Raw genomic sequence first — 17,481 nt, forward strand, 5'->3', positions numbered from 1 at the left:
GGGGAGAAGGGGTAGAGGGGGGAAGGGGGTGGAGTGGGAAGTCAGCACTATGGGGGGAGGATCGTCACTGGGGATGGAGGGGGGAAGCTGAAGATCGGGGCGGTCTCGGGTGGGGTCTTTCTGCTGTGGTGTCGGCACTGTCTTGTGGCGAGGTCGGTATTAGATAGTCAGGATCGGCCCGGGAGCGGGACTGGGGGCTGCGATCAGGCCATGGCGGGGAGGGGGAGGGGGTTCATTGGGTGGTAGCACTGCGCTGTGTTGGCCACCGATTGAGCTGACCAGCAAACAGGGGGCTGTCAATTCAGACCACTGTGCATCCACAGGGGCCGGCTGGTTTCAGCCGCCTGGGTGGGAGGCTAAAACCTCCCGAAATCTAATGATATTGACACTGGTGGCCTTTGCATTGCACGGAGCCTGGGAGATTCTAGTGTGAACTCCCATTGAAAAAAAGCAGTGTGAATTACTCCAGTTCTCTGCCCGTTGAAGTGGTGGAGGCTGCCTCGCTCAATATTTTTAAGACGCAGGTTGATAGGTTTTTGATAGGCAAGGGGATTAAGGGTTATGGGGAGAGGGCGGGAATGTGGAACTGAGCCACGACAGATCAGCCATAATCTTACTGAATGGCGGGGCAGGCTCGAGGGGCTAGATGGCCTACTCCTGCTCCTATTTCTTATGTTCTTATGTTTTCCCGCAAATTCGATATGTCGAGCTTTTTTGAACAATTCCTTTCCAAGAGTCTTGCGGTGGCTATTTTTTGGTTCATCAGAGTTCATTTTTAAATAAGCAAAAAGTTAACGTTCATTTTCATTATTTATGATTTATTTCATATCTTACTGACATATCCCTCATCAAGCAGTCATTATGATGTAAAAACAAATTTGGTTCACTAACCATATAGACAGCTAATCCTTCAAAAGCCAATAAAAACAGTCAATCAAAATGTAAATTCAGCACCTTTTGCCATGACAAGTTGTTCAGTAGCTTTTAAAATATAGTCAAGCGTTCCATATAGGTTCAGCTATATGAAAAATCTAGGTAAATGTCAACAATTAAAACTATTGAAACTGCAGGAACATATAGAACATAGAAAAACTACAGCACAAACAGGCCCTTCGGCCCACAAGTTGTGCTGATGTTATAATAAGAACATAAGAAATAGGAGCAAGAGTAGGCCATCTAGCCCTTCGAGCCTGCCCCGCCATTCAATAAGATCATGGCTGATCTGTCGCTGCTCAGTTACTCGATTCGCCAGCACTCTGGTCCCAGCACGGTTCAGACCAACCCCATCCTGCCCGAACAGGTCCCACCTACCCCAATACTGGTGCCAATGCCCCATAAATTCAAACCCATTCCTCCCACACCAATCCCTGAGCCACCCATTCACTTCCTTAATCCTGTCAACCCTACGCCCGTCTACACTCGGTTCAGGCAGTAGCCCAGAGATAACCACCTTGTCCCTACCTACTAGGCTTACCTATAACCCTCAATTCTATTAAGTCCCACGTGCTCATCCAAAAGTCTCTTAAAAGACCCTATTGAATTTGCCTCTACCACCACGGATGGCAGCTGATTCCACTCACCCACTATCTTCTGAGTGAAAAACTTACCCCTGGTATCTCTTTTGTACCTACTCCCCAGCATCTTAAACCTGTGTCCTCTCGTAGCAACCATTCCAGCCCTAGGAAAAAGCCTCTGAGAATCCACCCGATCTATACCTCTCAACATCTTATACACTTCTATCTATTATTTTACACTTCTATCATATGGCTCATTTTTTTCTGAGCTACATCAGATGGCCTACCAATCAATTCACCTCAGCAGCAGTATCTTTTTTTCACTCCAACTGAAAGCTGCAACCTGTTACTTTATCACAAGGGCCATGATTTTAATACCTTCAAGATCACAGCTTTAAAACAAACCTTATCCACCGTTCACGAGTGGTTACACCTCATCCATAAAATTGTGATTCCCATAATGAAAGGTTAAGAGGCTTGGAACTGATAATATGGCTTTATTTGAACACAATGCCAATTTCAAAACAACCTATTGAGTTCAAGTTTTGTGTCCTTGCACCAACCCCTCTCCCTGCCCCATATAATTCATGGAATCAGGGCAGAAGGAGTCCTCTTGGCCCATTTCTGCACCAACTTTCCCAAAGAGCATCTTACCCAAGGGTAGTTTTTTTAGTGCATCTAATGTAGGATTGGTAAAATGAATCCAAACCATCAGAACTGGGTGATGTCATCAGGATCTTAAAGAAGGATGCCATTCAATGCTGTGTCAACTATTTGAGATTATTCCAATTAGATATTATTCAATTACTCCTATTTTAAGTTTATTTATTAGTCACAAGTAGGCTTACATTAACACTGCAATGAAGTTACTGTGAAAATCCCTTCGTTGCCACACTCTGACACCTGTTCGAGTACACTGAGGGGGAATTTAGCATGGCCTTTTCACCTAACCTGCACAGCTTTGGACTACGGGAGGAAACCAGAGCACCCGGAGGAAATGCATGCAGCCACAGCGAGATCACGTAAACTCTCCATGCAGACAGTGGCACAAGCCAGGAATTGAATCCAAGTCCCTGGTGCTATGAGGCAGCAGTGTTAACCACTGCCCACATTTAACTCCTCTTTTCCCATAGTCTGTAAATGTCTCCATTTCGCACAGCACGGTGGCACAGTGAGGTTAGCACTGCTACCTCACAGCACTAGGGACCCGGGTTCAATTCCAGCTTTAGGTAACTGTCTGTGTGGAGTTTGCACATTCTCCCCACGTAGGCATGGGTTTCCTCTGGGTGCTCCAGTTTCCTCCCACACTCTCAAGCTGTGCGGGTTAGATTGATTGCCTCCTTAGTGTCAGGAAGATTAGCAGGGTAAATAAGTGGAGTTACAGGAATGGGGCCTGGGTGGGATGGTTGTTAGTGCAGGCTTGATGGGCAAAATGGCCTCAGTCAGCACTGTAAGGATTCAATGATTTTATTCTATTGGGGCAGGATAGTGGCACATTGGGTAGCACTGCCTCCTCACAGCACCAGTGGCCCAAGTTCAATTCCAGCCTGGTCTGTGTAGATTTTGCACATTCTCCCTTGCCTGTATGGGTTTCCTCTGGTTTCCTCCTACAGTCCAGGAGGTGTGCGGGTTAGGTTGATTAGACATGCTAAATTGCTACTTAGTGTCGGGGGATTAGCAAGGGTTACGGGAATAGGGCCTGGGTGGGATTGTTCTCAATGAGCTGAATGCCATTCTTCTGCATTGTAGGGATTTTATGATTACATGATTCAAGTACATATCCTATTCCCTGTTGAAAGTTTCTATTGAAGATGTTGAAGTCGCTGTTGAACTGAAGCTAAATGATAAATCCCATATAGTCCCTTGGGGAGCAGTTAAATTGAGGGGGTTAAGAATTTGTCTAGTTTTTTTGACAGGTATTTCTCAGGATACTAAACCCAGTCTTCCTCTAGATCGATCTGCACAAATTCACTTCCCGTCAGTCGGCAGAATATATTGTAGACTCACAACACATTGCAAAGCAATACATTCGTCCAACGATATACTTGTTACCATTCTTTCTATGTCCAAAGAGAGTCGTATTAGCTGGTGATTTGACAACACAACATATCACAGGCATTCCTAATCCAGTCTCGACTTGATATACTCTCACGCAAATTTTCAGAGACTTATCACCAACAGTGATCCAAGCTACATTTATGTAATAAGTCACTAAATGCTAGCATTTAAATCATTTCACGTGGAAATATTGCAAGCTGTTTCTGAAGTGAAGTAAAATTTGCCATAGTCCCAGGTGACCATAGGCTGCTCTCCCTTTTGACGGGCAGACTGGTGGTAATTTAACCTGAGGATCACCACACCTCAGGTGAGGGGCAAAGTTGAGAATGAGTAACTTTAGCCAATATGGGAATTGAACCTGTACTGTTGGCATCGCTCTGCATCAAGTAGCGACTTCCAGCCAACTGAGCTACACCCACCTCCTTAAAGGTGTTTCTACAATCATGTCAAATTTCATTCTGTAATTTTATACAAAATAAAGTTTTAGTTGTGGAGCAAATGAAGAGCAGTGTAACTGTACATTATTAGCATTTTTAAATGGAGATGCGTTTTTGCTCCAATACATTTCCACCATGGCTAAAGCTGGAATCTTCACACTAATGAGAACTAAAGTAAATAAGAATTTTAAGGCAGTTACTGCGAGTGCTATGGGACTAAATGTCTATCACCTGCCGTTATCTATAGGAAGTACAGGAAATCTCGGTATGACCTACATCTGATACCAGGCCCATAGTTATGTAGTCGACTCTTAAATGGACTCTGAAATAGCATAAGTAAGTCAGTTCAAGTGAAATTAGGAAGTTAGGAGTATATCACTTAGAAATAGGCCATTTGGTCATTTAGGCTTTCTCCATCATTCAATAACATCATAGCTGATCTAGTCCTGGTCTCAGCTCCACTTTCCTGTCTGCCTCCCCTAATCCTCAACTCCCTTGTCTAACACAAATCTTACTAAATCAGCTTTGAATAAAGTTAAAGGCACAGCGTCCACGACATTCTAGGGAACAGAACTCCACACTATAATAACACTCAGAGAGAAATGAATTCTCTCAATCTTTCACCAGGTGAAAGTCCAACAGGTTTTTTTGGCAGCACAAGCCTTCAGAGTGCTGCTCCTTCATCAAGTGAGTGATGAGCTGTGTTCACAAACAGGGCATATAGACACACAAACTCAATTACAAGATAATGGTTGGATCTTTTCTGCTTTCTTGCATCTTTGTAGAAACTTGATGTCTGTGTTGATATGGACAATCTGCTTGGAGATCCTCTCCACTTTGAGTCAGCAGGGAGAACTTTTACTCTTAAATTAGGTCCGAGTTCCATGTTTCCTTCACACAAGGAAACCACAACATTCCCCTTGCTTGAGTGGCTTCCTGTACCCATGTTCAATTTGCTTATCTATCCTGCTCTCATCCAGACAAACTGAAATAAACTTTTGGACAATTGCAAGGGCTGAGGCTCCAGCATCCTTGCCTTTTGGGTCCCCTTACCTGCCTTAGTTGAGGTCTCATCTCCTCTCCCTGATCACTGACTGAATCACTGACTGAATCTTATTCTTCCGATGTGACTGCCTCCTGAAACCCAGTATCCAGGTGACTAATTTAAACCTGAGTAGAGTTTATATTTTTCTGATTTCCAACTATTCACACACTTTCCCTAAGAGATGTTACTCACCTGCAATTAATTTATGGCTTTCCCATTTACCGATTTATTCAAATTGAAATTCCCAGTTCTCCTCTCGCCGTTTTAACCTCTCAGTCCCGAAATCTCACTACTTTAACTTTTTGTCCTGAAGTCTCATTATTTAACCTTTCTTTGCTGAAGTCTCACTATTTTCACCTCTCTGTCTCAAAGTCTCATCCTTTTATATATTTATTTATTAGTCGCAAAGAAGACTGCAATAACACATTAATAGTCACAACTGACACTGCAACTAAGTTATTGAGAAATTCCCCTAGTCGCCACACTCCAGCGCCTGTTCGGGTCAATTCACCTAACCTGCACATCTTTTGGACTGTGGGAGGAAACCAGAGCACCCGGAGGAATCCCACACAGACATGGGGCAAACTCAACACAGACAGTGACCAAAGCCAGGAATCGAACCTGGGTCTCTGGCATTGTGAGGCAGCAGTGCTAACCACTGTGCCACCATGCCGCCCATGTCTCTATCTCTGTCCCAAAGTCGCACTGTTTTCATTGGGATGGGGCAAAGGCTGGCCTTGCCAGTGATGTCAACATCCTGTGAGAGAATTAAAAAAACACTCAATTCCCTCGGAAATCAAAAATCTAATAATACAAACATTCACACATTATTTCAGATGTGTAATAAACGCATAGATGTTATAATACTTTTGTTTGCTTTATATTAAAAAAAACAAACTTTTCTTTGTTCTTTTGCGATGCATGAGGCAGATTTTTTTTTACACGGAGGGTAGTGGGTGTCTGGAACTCATTGCCAGGGGAGGTAGTGGAAGCGGATGTGGTAGTGACTTTTAAGGGGCGTCTTGACAAGTACATGAATAGGATCGGAATAGAGAGATATGGTCCCCAGAAGGACAGGGGGTTTTAGTTAAGTCAGGCAGCATGTTGAAGGGCCTATTCTTGTGCTTTAATTTTCTTTGTTCTTTGTTTTCCTATTAGGCAGAATTGCAGAGACTCAATTTGCCCAAACTTACAAAAATCTCGTATTTCACTATTTTGTCCATTAAGACTTCCAACATAATGGGTTCCAGCCCTGAGTTTATATCATTACTTTGTCAACATCCATCATTAATGAATTTGTAAGGACAACATATCTCTCTCTCTGATATAAGTGTTTCCCGTCTCAGTAATGCACAGCATCATTTTTGGTTTCATATTTTTCATTAGTGGAAAGGAAAAAAATACTTCAGATTCAATTAGTTACTCTTGAAGTGCCATTAATGTTGTAACACAGGAAATGCACAGCCATAAGTAAAGTTCCACAAATAGCAATGTGATAGTGACCAGATATTCTCTTTAAGCTTATAACTCCTATTTTAAGGCCTAGTCACACTCGCTTGCGGACATTTCAATAATTTATATTAAAATCTAGTGTTAAGAATATCATTCTTAGAAACAAACCAGTGTAATATATGGGACACAACTGACTGGTAGCATCAAGTGTTCTACCCCAATCTTGCTTCAAGGACCATTCTCAATCCAAAGGCTTCTCTAATTGCGACTGTATCACATACTGAAGAGTCATGCTGCTTCCTCTGTTCAACACACACTGTCATGTACGGTACCTTCACCGAATTGTCCTCTCATTTTTAGGTACAGCTAATTCTGCTCCTGGCGTGCTCGTTTACACTCTATTAAACCAGGGTTTGTCCCCCAGATTAATTGTAATATCAGAGTGAGGGATATACCAAGCCAGCAAGTTACAAATTGTGGATAAATACAATTCCGCTGCTGATCCAATGTATAATGGATGCTCTATTTCTGAGTTGCTGAATCTATAGCACTTAGCATGGTGACAGTGCCACTTAACAAGATAAAGAATATCCTCTGTGTGAAGATGGGACTTGGTCTCCATTAAAGGCTGCGCGATGGTCATTTCTAGCAATGCTGTTATTAAGATACACCTCTGACAGGTGGATTAGTGAACAAAGAACAAAGAAAATTACAGCACTGGAACAGGCCTTCGACCCTCCAAGCCTGCACCGACCACACTGCCTGACTGAACTACAACCCCCTACCCTATCTGGAACCATATCTCTCCATTCCCATCCTATTCATGTATTTGTCCAGATGCCCTTTAAAACTCACTATCATATCTGCTTCCACTACCTCCCATGGCAGCAAGTTCCAGGCACCCACCACCCTCTGTGCAAAAAAAACTTGCCTCGTACATTTCCTTTAAACCTTCCCCCTCGCCCCTCAAACCTATGCCTCCCAGTAATTGATTCTTCCATCCTGGGGAAAAGCATCTAACTCTCCACTCTACCCATGCCCCTTACAATCTTGTTGACTTCTTTCAGGTCACTCCTCAACCTCTGTCATTTCAGTGAGAACAAACCAAGTTTCTCCAACCTCTCCTCATAGCTGATGACCTCCATAACAGGCAACATCCTGGTACATCTTTTCTGTACCCTCTCCAAAGCCTCCACATCCTTCTGGTAGAGTGGCAACCAGAATTGAACACTATATTCCAAGTGCGGCCTGACTAAGGTTCTATAAAGCAGCAACATGACTTGTCAATTTTTAAACTCAATGCCCTGGCTGATGAAGGCAAGCATGCCGTATGCCTTCTTGACTACCTTCTCCACCTGCATTGCCGCTTTCAGTGACTTGTATACCTGTACACCCAGATCACTCTGCTTATCAATAGTCTTAAGGGTTCTGCCATTTACTATATATTTCCTATCTGTATTAGACATTCCAAAATGTATTACCTCACATTTTTCCGAGGTCAAGTAAGATTTTTCTTTGTGTTGCTTTGCTTACAATCAGTGGCAGAGTCAATCTGGCAGCTATCTCCTTCAGTAAGTGGTGCCAAGTCTCCCACCCAGAGTACATTCTGTGCCCTTGTTACCCTCAGTGCTTATTTCAAGTCACCAATTTTTACAGATGCACTATAGAAAGCATCCTTTCTGGATGTGTCATAACTTGGTATGGCTCCTGCTCTGACCAAGACCGCAAAAAATTGCGAAGGGTTTTGAACATAGCACAATTCATCACAACTAACTTCGTCCAACTCAACAATCTAAACTAAAAAAAACTACTATAATCAGTCTTAACATTTTTGGAAATTCAGCAAAAGATCTGAAATAGGTTTGACATGTCAATAACTCTACTATCATTGCCTCATACAACCAAAAGGATGTTTGTTCTTATGGAGAGATTTTTACATTGCTAGGTATATAGCATTTTCTTCCTTCGTGTTCATCAGGCATAAATCATCCATTTTAATGTTTAGTCACACTCACATGCCAATATTTTAGTATCTTATCATAAAATCTGATGTGAAATGTTTATTCTTAAAAATATACTAGTGATATGCAGAACATAATCGACTGAATCTCAAGTCCTCTACCACAATTTTGTTCCAAGGACCCGTCCTCATTACATATCGTTTCTCAAAACGCTATTCACACACAGAACAGTTTCTTTTAAACCTGTACACACAGAAAAATACAAAACAAATACAAAACTTCACGGCACATTCACAGGTTCAAGGTCTGGAACCCAGTTAAATGTGTAATCATGTGTAAGATTTTGTCAGTCTTCCAATGCTTGACCATTTGGGAAAAGCATTGCACTGGACCTTAGAGAACCTGAATTTTACAGTTTACCAAGGTTATCTGAAGTGTTTCCTTTCCAGTAAGTTTCACTAATAGAACAGCCCTCTGGGGTAACTGACATTTCTCCATGGATTTAAATGAATATTTCATGATGATAGTGAACAATGCTTCACAGAAATTTACCAAGTGAATTTAAAACAAAAATGCATTAGTACCACAAGTATGAGGGAAATGCATTACCATGCTTAAGTGCTGCCATTGATGTAAAGAAAACATTCAAAATTACATACGACTTCCGCAGAGTGCATTTTTGAAAATTAGTACTGTGAAATAAGAACATAAGAAATAACAGCAGGAAAAAGGCCATATTGCTTTATTGAGCCTGCTCCGCCATTCATCATGATCATAGAAATCCTAGAATCCCTACAGTGCAGAAGGAGGCCATTTTACCCATCGAGTTTACACCGACCACAATCCCACCCAGGCCCTATTTCCATAACCCCACATACTTACACTGCTAATTCCTCTGAAACTAGGGTCAATTTAGCATGGTCAATCAATCTAATCCATGCATTTTTTGACTGAGAGAGGAAACCAAAGCACCCGGAGGAAATCCAAGCAGACATGGGAAGAATGTGGAAATTCCACACAAACAGTGACCTAATGCTGGATTTGGACCTGTCCCTGGCGCTGTGAGACAGCAGTGCTAACCACTGTGCAACCCCTGCATCTTGGGCTTTAACTCCATTTTCCCACTTACTCCCCATATCCCTCAATTCTCTAAGACACCAAATTCTGCCGACCTCAGTCACAAATATTTTCAACGATGGTGCATCTACAACCCTTTGGGGTAGAGGATTCCAAAGACTTACACTCCTTAAGAAATTTCTCATCCCTTCTGTCCTAAATAATCGGCCCTTTATCCCGAAACTGCTCCCTTTGTTCTAGATTCTTCAGCCTGGAACAAGATAAAACATCCCAGTATCTATGCTGCCAGAAGCCTTCATAATCTTAAATGTTTCAATGAGATCACCTCTCATTCTTCTAAACTCCACAGAATATATGCCCAATTTACTCAGCTGCTTGTCAGAGGTAAACCCTCCCAAACTAAGGACGAATCTAGTAAACTGCACTGTATTGCATCCAGTGCAAGAATATCCTCCTCTAAATATGCAGATTAAAAATGAACACAATTTAAGGGGGTTTCATGGAGGAAGAGTGGGAAATATTGGAGGTGGGGAGTGACTTAATTAGTTGAAGCTAAAAGCAGGTTCCAATTTACAAATAAACTCAGAGGCATGTTTGAGAAATGTGGAGTCTTATACCATTCCATGGCAGATTATACATTTGCATTCCATAAATACTCATTATACTAACACTGTTTGTAATTGCATCCTACTTTCATGATAATGGCATCAGAATAGGAAAACGTTGTGTCACCCATTCACATTTGTTTAAAGCTTTGTGCAGTTATATCTGAGAGCAACAGTTTTCCTTGTTGAATTCTGCAGGACTAGGGAGGGGCACAGGAGAATGACAGCTTGCATGGAGCCTTGGGACAGGGATGGCAGTGTGGAGTGGGGTCAAGCACATGGAGGGTTGAAAGAAGGATCCAAAGGAGGCCAGAGAAGTGAAGTGGGAAAGGTCTGGCAGGAAGCCCCAGATGGGTTTGGTGGAAACAGGCATTCAGAAAATGCGGCTTGAAGTTTGGAGTCAGCATGTCCACTTGTCATCGAGTCATAGAGGTTTACAGCATGGAAATAGGCCCTTCCGCCTAACTTGTCCATGCCGCCGTGTGTTCATTTCAGGATCTTTTTATTCTGTTACGGGATGTGGGCATCACTAGCTAGGCCAACATTTATTGCTAGTTATCCATAAGAGGTTAGTAAGCTATCTTCTTGAATCATTGTAGCCCAGGTAGCCTAAGTACACCCACAGTGCTGTGAGGGAGGATTTGTATCTAGCAGGATTGTTGCAAGATTTTGATCCAGCGACAGTGGAGACATGGCAATACATTTCCAGGTGAGGATGCTGACACCAGATTCTGGTGTTTGCATGTGTCCAAATTTTGGCACAACTCCCCAGATATTAACAGGGAAGATTTTGCAGGATTGACAGGTTTGAATTTGCCACTGCTCTTTTCGGTGCCTAGGTTGAAGGGTATGATCCATCCAGTTTCTTTGCTCATTGACTTTCTGGCGGTTAATGCAACCGATTGGCCATTTTGGAGGGAATTTAAGAGTCAAACACATTGGTATGGATCTGAAATCACATATATCAGACATGGGTAAGGACGGTAGGTTTCCTTCTGTAAAGAGCATTAATAAACCAAATCGGCTTGAACATCAGTCAACAAAGGTTTCATGGTCATCACTAGACTTTTAAATCCAACTTTTGTTAATTAAATTGAAATTCCAACATTTGCAATGGTGGAATTTGAACCAGGTCTCCAAAGCATTACCAGATCTCGAGATTACCACCTTGGCACCACTCCTTTAGCAGAGTCCTTAAAAAGCTTTGAGTTCACGTACAAATTTTAGTTATTTCTGTGCAGAATGATCCCGGAATATGTCCTTGACAATGCATAGAAGAGGGAGCCACCTGAGCCCACAAATTTATGCATTTCCCACAGAGTGGTGAGTACAACACTGGATATTAACATGAACATTTGACAAAAAAATGAAGGCAAAAACACAAAATGGTCTGTTCCATAATAAAGAAATGTCCCTAACATGCTTGTAACCATCAATGTGAATCAATTTTGACGTATGTCAATATATTCAACACTATGACTAAGAAAGTCTCAAAAAATAAATTTGATGCACATATAAATAAAATGAAAGGAATGCAAGGTCAAATGTTTAAACTGATATTTGAATGTGAAAAATACCCATGCCACTTTAGTGCTCTCGATAATTCTTATGTTATTGGCAATGGATTTGGGAAATAAGTTGTGGCCTGATGAACAGCCTTTCTGGAGGTTCTTTTGCAGAACACTCATACCTGTTCCACAGCCACCTGACATAGATTTCACCACTGAAAAGCTTTCCCTTACAGGTCACTGAATGCTGATCACCGGTACTTTAAATTTTAATTGGGTTCGGCTGGTGTTCAGCAAAAAGTAGGAGGCTGAAAATGGCACCCATTCTCTATTCTGCCATCAGGAACAGCATGCCATGATTCAAATTCTGCACAATTTACCTGGCATGATACCACAACTGTAGCAAGACTTATTTATTCTTCTACTCCAATCCCCTTCTAATAAAAGCTTGGACAAGGGTTGCAGGGAAAAGCCTGGGAACTACAGGCCAGGAAGCCTCACATCTGTGGTGGGTAAATTGTTGGAAGGTATTTTGAGAGACAGAATCTACAGGCATTTTGAGATGCAAAGACCGATTAGGGACAGTCAGCATGGCTTTGTAAGTGGAAAATCATGTCTCACAAATTGAATTGAGTTTTGTTGAAGGGATAACCAAGAAGGTAGATGAGGGCAGTGCAGTTGATGTTGTCTACATGGACTTTAGCAAGGCCTTTGACAAGGTACCACATGGTAGGTTGTTGCATAAAATTAAATGTCACAGGATCCAGGGTGAGGTATCTAAATGGATACAAAATTGGCTTCTTGACAGAAGCCAAAGGATGGTTGTAGAGTGCTGTTTTTCAAACTGGAGGCCTGTGACCAACGGTGTGCCTCAGGGATTACTGCTGGGCCCACTGTTATTTGTCATTTATATTAATGATTTGGATGAGAATATAGGGGGCATGGTTAGTAAGTTTGCAGATGACACCAAGATTGGTGGCAGTGGACAGTGAAGAAAGTTATCTTCAATTGTAACAGGATCTTGATCAATTGGGCCAATGGGCTGACAAATGGCAGATGGAGTTTAATTTAGATAAATGTGAGGTGATGCATTTTGGTAGACTGAACCAGGGCAAGATTTACTCAGTTAATGGTAGAGTGTTGGGAAGAGGTACAGAACAAAAAAATCTAGATTTTACATGTTCATAGCTCCTTGAAAGTGGAGTCACAGGTCGACAGAATGGTGAAGAAGGCATTTGACATGCTTGGTTTCATCGGTCAGAACGTTGAATACAGGAGTTGGAAAACCTTGTTAAAGTTGTACAAGACATTGGTAAGGTCAAACTTAGAATACTGTGTGCAATTCTGGTCACCCTATTATAGAAAGAATATTATTAAATTATAGTGCAGAAAGAGTGCAGAAAAGATTTACTAGGATACTACTGGGACTTGATGGATTGAATTATAAGGAGAGGCTGAATAGACTGGGACTTTTTCCTCTGGAGCGTAGGAGGCTGAGGGGTGACCTTATAGAGATCTATAAAATAATGAGGGGCAAAGACAAGGTAGATAGTCAATATCTTTTCCCAAAGTTGGGGAAGTCTAAAACTAGAGGACATAGGTTTAAGGTGAGAGGGGAAAGATACAAAAGTGTCCAGAGGGGCACTTTTTCACACAGAGGGTGGAGAGTGTTTGGAACAAGCTGCCGGAGTTGTAGTAGAGGCAGGTACAACTTTATATTTTAAAAAGCATTTAGATAGTTACACGGGTACGATGTGTATAGAGGGATATGGGCCAAATGCGGGCAATTGGGATTAGCTTAGGGGCATGGACAAGTTGGGCCAAAGGGCCTGTTTCCATGCTATAAGCCTCTATGACTCTAAATTCATTTTGCTTGCAGAAGAAAGGTCCCTATATATGTATCTACATAGCTTCTAGCAAGCATAAGTCAGCTATACGATGAATCTAACTAATAATCTTAAATTCATTGTCACTGTAATTCTTAGCACACTCTGATTGTTCAGCAAGTATTACCTAATCATGGAATTGCATCTTTTGTCAAACAATTATGTTCCAACTTTTGCTAGCATGGGCTAAGTCAGTACTGTAAAAAGTCTGACAACACCAGGTTTTAGTCCAACCGATTTATTTGATAGTAAACGCACAAGCTTTCGAGGTTTCCCTCTTCGTCAGGTGAATGGAGAGTTCTGGCCTCGGACAGAGCATATAAAGCACAGACAGTTTAGAGATTACTGTACTGACAGTCAGTACTGACAGTACTCTACTTATTGTATACCCTCAGGACTCACACATATAAACACTGGGTGGAATATTATTATTTTTTAAATAAGTGTTGACTCAGGCAGGAAAAATGGTTTCCCCGCCCCCTTACCAACTCCTTCTCACCATCCCCCACCTCCCCCCACCCCCCCCCCCCCCGCCTCAACTTCCCAGCTTCCCCTTCGCACCCTTTCACAGACATGGAGAACACCCCCATGGACACAGTGATACCCCAACACACAAAAAGGGGAACACCTCCATGGACAAGGGGAACTGCTCCCCAAACACCATCCTTTCTCCTCAGGGGGCTGCACTCACTTGTGTGCCCCCTCATCGGCCTCTTTTTGCCAGGTCCTATTGTAAGCCCTATCTAATGTGGGGGGTGGAGTAATAGAATGGAGAGGCTAGTTATGTATGGCAATGTAGAAACTCCATTATTTCATTGGCGGGGATCAGGGATAATCGGAACAAGGAATCCTGCCAGCATTAAAGCCTTTTGGGGACTCCCATTGCTTCTCTATTCCCACCTCTTTCCTACTCACTGAAAATGATGGAGAATCACAGCCCATATGCCTGTATCACTGTTTACTCATCTGCAAATGTGAGGTTATCCACTTTGGTAGAAATAATTGTAGGCGGGATTATTATTTAAAGGGTGAAAAGCTGCAGCATGCTACAGTGCAGAGGGACCTGGGGGTTCTTGTGCATGAATTGCAAAAGCTCAGTCTGCAGGTGCAGCAGGTGATCAAGAAGGCAAATGGAATGTTGGCCTTTACAGCGAGGGGGATAGAATATAAAAACAGGGAGGTCTTGCTGCAACTGCACAGGGCACTGGTGAGGACGCAGCTGGAGTACTGTGTGCAGTTTTGGTCCCCTTATTTGCGAAAGGATATATTGGCCTTGGAGGGAGTATAGAGAAGGTTCACCAGGCTGATACTGGAGATGAGGAGGTTAGCTTATGAAGAGAGATTGAATAGACTGGGCCTGTACTCGTTAGAGTTTAAAGGCTGAGGGGGGATCTTTTAGAAACATATAAGATAATAAAGGGGCTCGTTAGGGTAGAGGTAGAGAGATCCTTTCCGCTTAGAAAGGAAAACAGAACTAGAGGGCACAGCCTCAAGGGGGCCAGTTTAAAACGGAGTTAAGGAGGAACTTCTTCACTCAAAGGGTGGTGAATCTCTGGAATTCTCTGCCCGTTGAAGTGGTGGAGGCTACCTCGTTGAATATATTTAAGTCACAGGTAGATAAATTTCTGATAGACAAAGGAATTAGGGGTTATGGGGAGAAAGCAGGAAAGTGGAACTGATCCACTTCAGATCAGCCATGATCTTATTGAATAGCGGGGCAGGCTCGAAGGGCTTGATGGCCTACTCCTGCTCCTATTTCTTATGTTCTTATGCTTCAGTTCACGCAGGTCACTTCCAAGCGGGTGTAACAGCAATGTGCAACTACCAACATGGTTGCTTGGGCACATTGTTAGCTCTGAAAATTAGGGTTAGCAATGGCAGAGTGTCATTACATCACAAAGTACCAATTAACTACTTTTAACATACTATTGCTATGCATATTGGCAATTTGTGTGCAGGAAAGTGCAACAAATAGCAATGGGGTAAATAGCCAGTGAATCTGCTTTTGATACTGTTGGTTAAAAGATAAATGTTAGCCACGGTACTGGAAGTACTCCCCTTCTCTTCAAATAGTGTCGTGGAATTTGTCATACAGATCAGAAAAGGATGATGGAACCTTGATTTAATTTTCGATCTAAAACAGCATTTCCAACAGCACTTTGTAAGACATTGATGTTCTGTCTAGATTATTTGTTCAAATTCTGCAGCTAAACATTGATTTGATTATTGTCAGATGTATTAGTTATATAGTGAAAAGTATTGTTTTTTTGTGCACTATACAGAAAAGGAAAGAAGAGACTGTGCAGAATATAGTTTATGGTCACATGGAACAACGATGCTTGAAATATCATGCTTGAAAAATAATTCAAGTCACAGTGGTCTGAATAATTTTAAAGTTTTCTAAAGTAATGTAATTACTACAATAAAATAGCACTGAAAAACAGACAGATACTTTATTGAGAGACCAAAGCCAGGACTTATTGAAGACTTCTGTTCGGCTCTGAGGAAAAGCAACACAGATCATCAGACTCTAATGCATCAAAGGTCTCCAGAGATTTTTACACCTGCCAAGCTGTCTTTGCAGAGTAATAGGAAACACCAAAAGTGCTGGCAAGCATTGCCTCAAATGACTTTCAGGATCATTCACTATAATCTCCTCAAATGTGTCATATTAAAAATGTGAGGAAACAGAAATAGTTAAGCAAAAATCAAGTTAGTTAAGATTTAGAGAGGAGTGCTTGATCATTGGCAGAATTAATATCAATAAACATTACAGACCATAACTTTCAGTGGAGGAACGAATAATTCTGATTGCCTCTCTTCTTGAAAGAACTTACCTGTAAATCCAAGCAATCCTATCGTACCCAACCTTCCAACTCAGGTAGTGCTGTGTACTCCCAAGGCCTCTCATTGAGGACAACTCTCAGTCACAGGTAAGTAAGTCACAGTCCTTGTTTATGACACTAGCACCAGCAGCAGTAAATCAGATAGGTTTAAAGGTCCAGCTAAGTTTAAAGGTCTTTAACAAGCCAGAGGGAAGGTGTGTACAAGCAAAATGGGAGAAGTGGATGGGGAGGGGTCACATTGGGCCTGGGGTGGGGGTGTTGGGTGAGGGTAAGAGTCAGGTTTTGTGGGGGATGGGGTGAAGAGTCAGGCGAGGCCTTGGATGGTGGGATTAGGTCAGACTGGGCTGGGAGTGGGATAGTTAAGAATAGTCCGGGGATTACTGGGCTGACATTATGTGGGCAGTCAGGGACATAAGCCCCAGGGGAAAGGGTGGCAAGGAGGTTTTTTTTTTATTCATTCATGGGACATGGGTGTTGCTGGCTAACCAGTATTTATTATCCATCCCTAGTTGCCCAAGGGCAGTTCAGAGTCAATCACATTGCTGTGACTCTGGAGTCACATGCAGGCCAGACTGGGTAAGGACGGCAATTTCCTTCCTTAAAGGACATTAGTGAATCAGATGGGTTTGTCCGGCAATCGACAATGGTATCATGGTCATTAGCAGATACTGAATTTCAGATATTTTTTATTGAATTCAAATTCCACTATCTGCCATAGCAAAATTCAAACCCTGGTCCCCACAACATTAACTGAGTTTCTAGGTTAATAATCCAGCAATAATACCACAAAGCCAGTGCCTTCCTGAAATCTGTGAACACAAATCATTGGCAATGAGGCTGGGATGGATTATGAAGACTCAGCCTCTGACCCGACAGGTGTTAGTATCCTGTTTAATTGAAGTCTGAAGAAAAGAAATACTCCCCCGAATGCCAGTCCTTGAGCGAACAGATCTATTTGAGATGTTGAGATATTACCAGACACTGAGGGATGGATGTGGAGTGTGCTTGAATTGGATGATGCAGTCAAATCTTTAAAAATGTAAAAAATAAAAAACAAAAGAGAAAATAATCTTTAAAGACAAGGGCTATGAT

General features: G+C 42.2%; 1 protein-coding gene across 1 annotated transcript in view; it reads right to left on the reverse strand.

Moving 5' to 3' along the window:
• ctnna2 (catenin (cadherin-associated protein), alpha 2) overlaps positions 1–17,481 on the reverse strand; it is a 1,308,817-nt gene that overhangs the window by 846,963 nt on the left and 444,373 nt on the right. The window lies entirely within an intron of this gene.

This window comes from Carcharhinus amblyrhynchos, chromosome 1, assembly GCF_965287045.1.
Source record: "Carcharhinus amblyrhynchos chromosome 1, sCarAmb.v2.hapA, whole genome shotgun sequence".
In the NCBI taxonomy this organism is placed as follows: Eukaryota; Metazoa; Chordata; class Chondrichthyes; order Carcharhiniformes; family Carcharhinidae; genus Carcharhinus; species Carcharhinus amblyrhynchos.